Source organism: Vicugna pacos, chromosome 5 (assembly GCF_048564905.1).
Source record: "Vicugna pacos chromosome 5, VicPac4, whole genome shotgun sequence".
NCBI lineage: Eukaryota > Metazoa > Chordata > Mammalia > Artiodactyla > Camelidae > Vicugna > Vicugna pacos.
This window is the reverse complement of record NC_132991.1, coordinates 80727419-80733418: the sequence shown is the minus strand read 5'-3', so window position 1 is coordinate 80733418 and position 6000 is coordinate 80727419.

Sequence of the window (6000 nt, the reverse complement as noted above, 5' to 3'; positions counted from 1 at the left end):
TATCCCTTTATTCAAGATGAGATTGTCAAAGTACTATGCTGTACGCCAGAAATTGATACAACACTGTAATCTGACTATACTTCAATAAAAATATTAAAAAAAAAAAAAGGTGAGATTGTCTCTCTGTATTCCCAGAGAAGAAAACAAACAGAGGAGTGGAGTGGACACTTCTTAACTGTTTTGTTTTCCCATTCTAGACAACTAAGGTCACTGTCATAATTCTGAGCCAAGTGCCAAAGAGGGAATGGAGTCAGTCTGAAAAACTGGGGCATCTGGGGTCCCTGGTGAACTAGAGTTCACAACATTTCCAGCCTACCCCAAGCAAGAAACAAAACGTGTCTTTAGGTTTCTCAGCAAACGAATGCACATGTGACAAGAGCTGTAATCAATAAGTAACTTGATAAAGTGGATAAAAATTGACCCAGGAGAGGAGTGTAACATCCTATTAAGCAAATTCAGCCCAGACCACTTTCAATCAGCCACATCGAGCTGCAAAACTCAGAGACAAAAATCTCAGTGGGAGAAGCTAGATCAATATTTTAAGCCCAAATTCCTTAACTTCGCACTAACAACAAACCAGAAGGAAAAAAAAGTCATGCCCTCTAAATTTAAAAACAGGAAGAAAAAAAGAAAAAGGCTGAGGAAAGCAGGGGAGGGGCGAGAAATATGTAGGTTGTAAGTTACACACAACTCCCAAGGAATAAATCTGTCTTTCCTGAACTAGACAAATGCTTAAATCCACCAGCCCGGCCGCAAATGATCCTTCATGAATACTGAAAGAGCAGAAGAAAATATTCAAGTCACAAATTTACCTGATTGAAAGTCAGGAACTAAGTGGAGCCTGCAAAAGTTTGATTTCTTTTTCATTAATATTGGGGGAGGAAAGGAAATACTCCCAGATGCCGGCTCAGAGGCAAGGGAGGCACCGCAGGCTGCGACTTTTTTTTTTTTCAAATTGCATGAATACCGTCATATAAATATTTTCATTTGTGAGGGAAGTGTGATTTTGTGGAAGAGAGTTCTCATGAATAAGTACCAAGCATCCAAAGCAGACCTCCATTGGAATTCCAGAAGCATCTCTGCCGCCCCACCTGAGCACCAGTCTCTTCTTACCTAGTCACAATAGCCAATCAAGAAAGCAATTCTCCAAATTATAGTCTGCTGGGAGACAATATCAAAGGGCTGAGTTCTGCAGCGCTTCGACTGGATTCTAACTTATGGGGGCCATCAAATGTCTACTCATATAAGGTCCAAACAAAGAGATGAAAAGAGAGACAATGCCAGGATGATAGGCAGGGTAAATTATTTGACAGCCATTTCTCCTCCACCTTGGCCCCAGTGGAAAAGAAATTACCTAATCGAAACTGCCTCCCATAGCTCTATTTGCGACTCAATTTCCTGTGGATTTATGAGCACCCACTATGTGTTAAGCACATTTTCCCCCTATAGACCCTAGGGGTAACCCCCGGTAATCCCCTTGCAGGTGGGGAGTGAAGAGCCAGCCCGCAAGGAGAGTTGGTTGTTCTTGCCGTATGTGCCTGGAAATGTGGCTGAGTAGAAACATGGAAACAGCAAGGGTTTACAGCCACAGAAATGAGAGTCGCAGTCCTGGCTTTGAGAAAGGACTGTAATTTATCTGAGCCTCAGTTTCCCCATCTGTAAAATGGGGAAAGCATTACCTATACCATACAGTTTCTTGTAAGATTAAACGAAGTAACAAAGAAACTGCTATCAAAGTGCCTGAAACCAGGTAGGTATTGATCAGTGTCGGCTACTCCCTGTTCCCTTCACCAAGAAAGTCTTTGGCAGGGGCTCGAAGCCGGCACAGAGCAAACATGAACTCTCTCCTCCACCTCCTTGTTTCTGGTAGGAGGGCACCTGGACACAGCAAGGAAGATAAGCTCCCCAGCCCATTCTGGCCATGTCAGCTTACCTGCTCACCGTTCCAGGGCTGGGGAGAAAAAGAATCACCTGGGAGCGGAGAAAAACTGGATCCAACACTGAGAAAGATGATTGAGGCATTTCAAAAACTGAAGCAGTAATGTGAACAGACATTGCAAAGCCATTCCTCCTCCCTGATAACTGAACTAGGTGGCCTGCTGATCCTCTGAGGTGGGGAGGGTCTCTAGAAAGACCCCCTCGCTCACCTAGACTCACCAAGCAAAGAACTAGTCTTGACACTTGGGTGGAGACAAAGGCAATCAAGACATGGTCCTGGCCCCCACGGAGCCTACAACTAAGTGAAGGAGAGGAGACAGAACTGGATGAAAAGTTCTATGTCAATCACAGCATCTGCCATGGCCACTTCCCACCTAGTGGGAGCACCCCCACCCAGCCCTGACCCTGCACACCTGGTACCACAGGATCCCTTCCACCCTTAGCCACGGGAAACGGAACTGAGAGTATTTGAAGAAATGAGCCAACTTAAAAGTTTGCCAGGCACAGATGATGTGGCCCAGATATAAGAGCAGACTCTGAGCCCATCTGATACTTGCTCAGAAATGGTAAATGACTAAGGCCCTCTGCAGTAGGAACTAAAGCTGGAAAGTTGTAACACAGAATAGCGCCATGGTAGATCGTGTGCAAGCTAAAGTTGGGAGGCTGTCAAAAGGATGAGTAAGATGTAAAAAAGATGAGTAAGAAGGCTGGAAAAAAATTAGGCAGTGTAGGTTGTATCTGTCAACCTACCTGTCAAGGTCCTGGAAGGAAAAGGACTCTATGCTCAAACTGAGTAATTTGAGAAAGCCTGAAAAAAGAGATTATGTTCAAAGTTGGGGGAAGGGTTTGTGGAAATTAACAAAGGATGCTATGGTACCTGAGAGCTGGCAACATTGGGACTGTTACCACCACTGGGCCTGACGTCATCAGAACCAGGAGTGGCAGCTGAACAGAGAGGTGGCCATGGGCAGAGGTGGAGGCCACCCCGCGCCAAGCCACCCAGCAAGCAGGGAGCTGAGGGGTAAGTCCTCAAGTCCACCCTTCTCCTGCCCTGAATTCTCTCTCCGGTGTTCTCCAGCCCCACTTCCACTGGCCAAACCAAACCAGAGCCAGCGGGGGATCCACTCAAGTAGAGAAGGAAAGAGTCCTCCCTGCAGTGCACTTTGCCCCCAAAGACAGCAACAGCGAGTCTGTGCGGTGTCACAGGTGACTCTGACCGGCCGAAGCTGTTCACCAGCTGTGAACTCTGAGTGGCTCGGGGAGGCCAGGCCCTGACGGAACCCTGCAGGCTCCTCCCTCACCAATTAACAGTGAATAGCACTTGTTTAAACCAATGGGGCTCGGACCTACTGAGAGGGCTAGTTTCTGATCCTTAATTGGCATTACGATCCCAATGGACAGAAACCCTCTGAGTCTTTTTTTTAAAAAACCTAACTTTTCTTCCTGTGGAAACATTTCAGTGGACTTATTCACTGGTGTGCTGTTCATTTGCCCAGCAAGTTTAAAAAAAAAAAAGAACCTCAGTTTGTCTTCTGTTTTAATGGCCTTTGTCAGTGCCTCTCAGGACCCAGAGCAGGTAGGGAAGAGTGGAAGGTGGGTCTGGAGGGGTAAGCAAAGTTATTCAGAGTGAATGTTGGGGGAAAGTCAGGAAAGAAAGCAACCAAGGAGCAGACAAGCACAGAGCAGAGTCCCTGAAATAAACGAGGGGACAAAGAGCCAAGGTCACAAACTCTTGTGTTCCCCAAAGCTACCTGTGGGACTCCGAGTCCAATCTCCAATTCTGCCCTCCTTGAGGCTGTCTCTTTGGCTCTGCCTGGCTTGCCAGGCAATTGTTCCCTTAAATATAAGATGTCTACAACCCACAGGCTACCTGGACTGCCTCTCCTGAGTTTCCCATTGAAGGGCTCTCCTCCCCATCTGTGGTCTTTCTCCAACTCACCCCAGGGACTCAGGGGCCACCCGGTGGTCTTGCATGTAGCATTCAACAGTTAGGATGGCCCCTCCCCACTGAAGTCACCAAGGAGGTGGAGTGGGGCAGCCCCTGACCCCTTCCCACTCTGTCCATTCAGTCTCCGGAAAACTGCACAGGGCTGGGCAGCTATTTAGAAAGCTCTGTATGGAAGAGTTGGGACAATCTGCAACCGGGAATGATAACATGGGAGCAGGCCAGTTAAAGTCCTTAGTAACTTCATCCTTCCCCAGCATGAGCTGCCCCCCACTCCAAAGTGCAGTATGGCTTCTTCTAAGCTTCATCTTGGGGGCCAAATTCAAGACAAAAGGAGCCTTCTTATCTTTTCATGGCTGCTTCTTGGTGACTGTGATAGATCATTCTAGAAAGGTCAGGATTAAATTTCGTTGTTCTCCTGCCAGGGAGAGGGATGCGGAATGAAGAGGGTGTAGTCTGCTTCCGCTAGTTACACTAATAAGAAGGCCCAGAATGTGTGGGTCACCCAAGGGAAGCTTGGCCCTTACCACCAAAAAGCCCAACCCAACCCCAAGTCCCAAGGAAAGAGAGATCACCGTGGGCCAGTGAGTCCAGTCAAAGGCTCGGCTAAATGTGCCCTCTTAAATCAGCATCAGCACCCAGGCAGCTTCAGTGACACGGTACAGCCGACACAGGACTGAGGGCAAGGAGGGGTTAATTTAAGTAGACACATGCACCATTTAATCTGCAATTGGAAATTCTACCGCCAAACATGTGGAAAGCAGCTCTGTGAGCAATACTTTACAGAAGTTTTCATCAAAGAGACTCTGCTGCCCACCTCTCTGGGGCTCACTTCCCAGGAGAGAAGAAAGGGAAAGCAAGTCAGGATGCCCCCCTGCGTCCTTGACTCAGGTGTGTAAGAGGTGGGGTGAAGAAAGTGTGAATGTGTGTGAGTGTGGTGTCTTCATGTGTGTGTCCTGGGACGTGTCAGGGAAGAGTGAGAACCACTCTAAAGAAGACAGACCCAAGAGAAGATGTATCCAAACCCTGCTGGAGAATAAAGAAGAATGACAGGAAGGGGGTGTTGGCAGCGGGTGAGCTGTGCCGCCTGCTCCTTGGGGGACCCCCTCAAGGCTAGAGTAACCCTGTTATCAGCAGCAACATCACCTACCCAAGGCCAACTTCACTAAAGATGGCCAAGGGTGGGTCTCCCACATGGGCAGAATAGGGAGACCTCCAAGAGGCCTAAAGCGGGGGCCCAGCTACTCCCCTAAGTTTTGCCTCCTCCTCTGACTTGCCACAGTTCTCCCAAATTCCCGCCAGGAAATTCACCTCTGTCCACAGATGACCTCCTCTGCTCTAATATACACATGGCTCATAAAAGTCTGTATCAGCAGTTCTCATCTGAAGGGAAATCGCAAGGTGCTGGCCCCATCCTCCAAGTAGATCTAAGATGGGGCCTAAGAATTTACCTTTCTACAAGTTCCCAGGAGATGTTGCCACTGCTGGTCCAGGACCACTTGCTGAGAGCCACTGCTAGCTTCACTGAACTTGGCATCTGTCGTTTGGCAGGGAGCAGCTACTGAAGGGATCGGACACCAGAGCTGTAAATTTTGACAGTGGAAGACAGGAAAGGGAGCCTGGGGTAGGGGGTGAGGGCGGCCCTGCAGCGAGCCAGGTCCCACTAGAGGACCAGCCTGTGCCAGCAAATCCTGGGAGCTGGAAGAACTCCATGGAGACTCAGGTGGGAAGTGAGGGGCCTTTGCTCCCTTCCTTCAGGAGGGCACACTGCTAGCCACCCCCAGGTGGGAGGACAGCTGTGGCTGCTGCCTGAAGTCTCGGACAAAGCAAATGCAGAGCAGGCCTGGTGGGGCCCCACGGCCACAGCTTCCTTCCCTTCTACATTTACTGTTCACGTCCAGAGCTGCTTCTCCAGACTCAGCCCCGTTTACCCGAACACTGCAGCTGAGGGGCCCTGCATGTGACTTTGAAACATCTGTTTTCCCTTTGCAAGTTTCTCATTCTGATTCTTCTCTCCCCCTCTCCTTGTCTTTCTCTATCACAATGCAGTTTCCCAGAAACAGAATTCTGACAAGCTTCAGGAAAATCCGAAGGGTCCACGCAGTTTAAACTGCAAT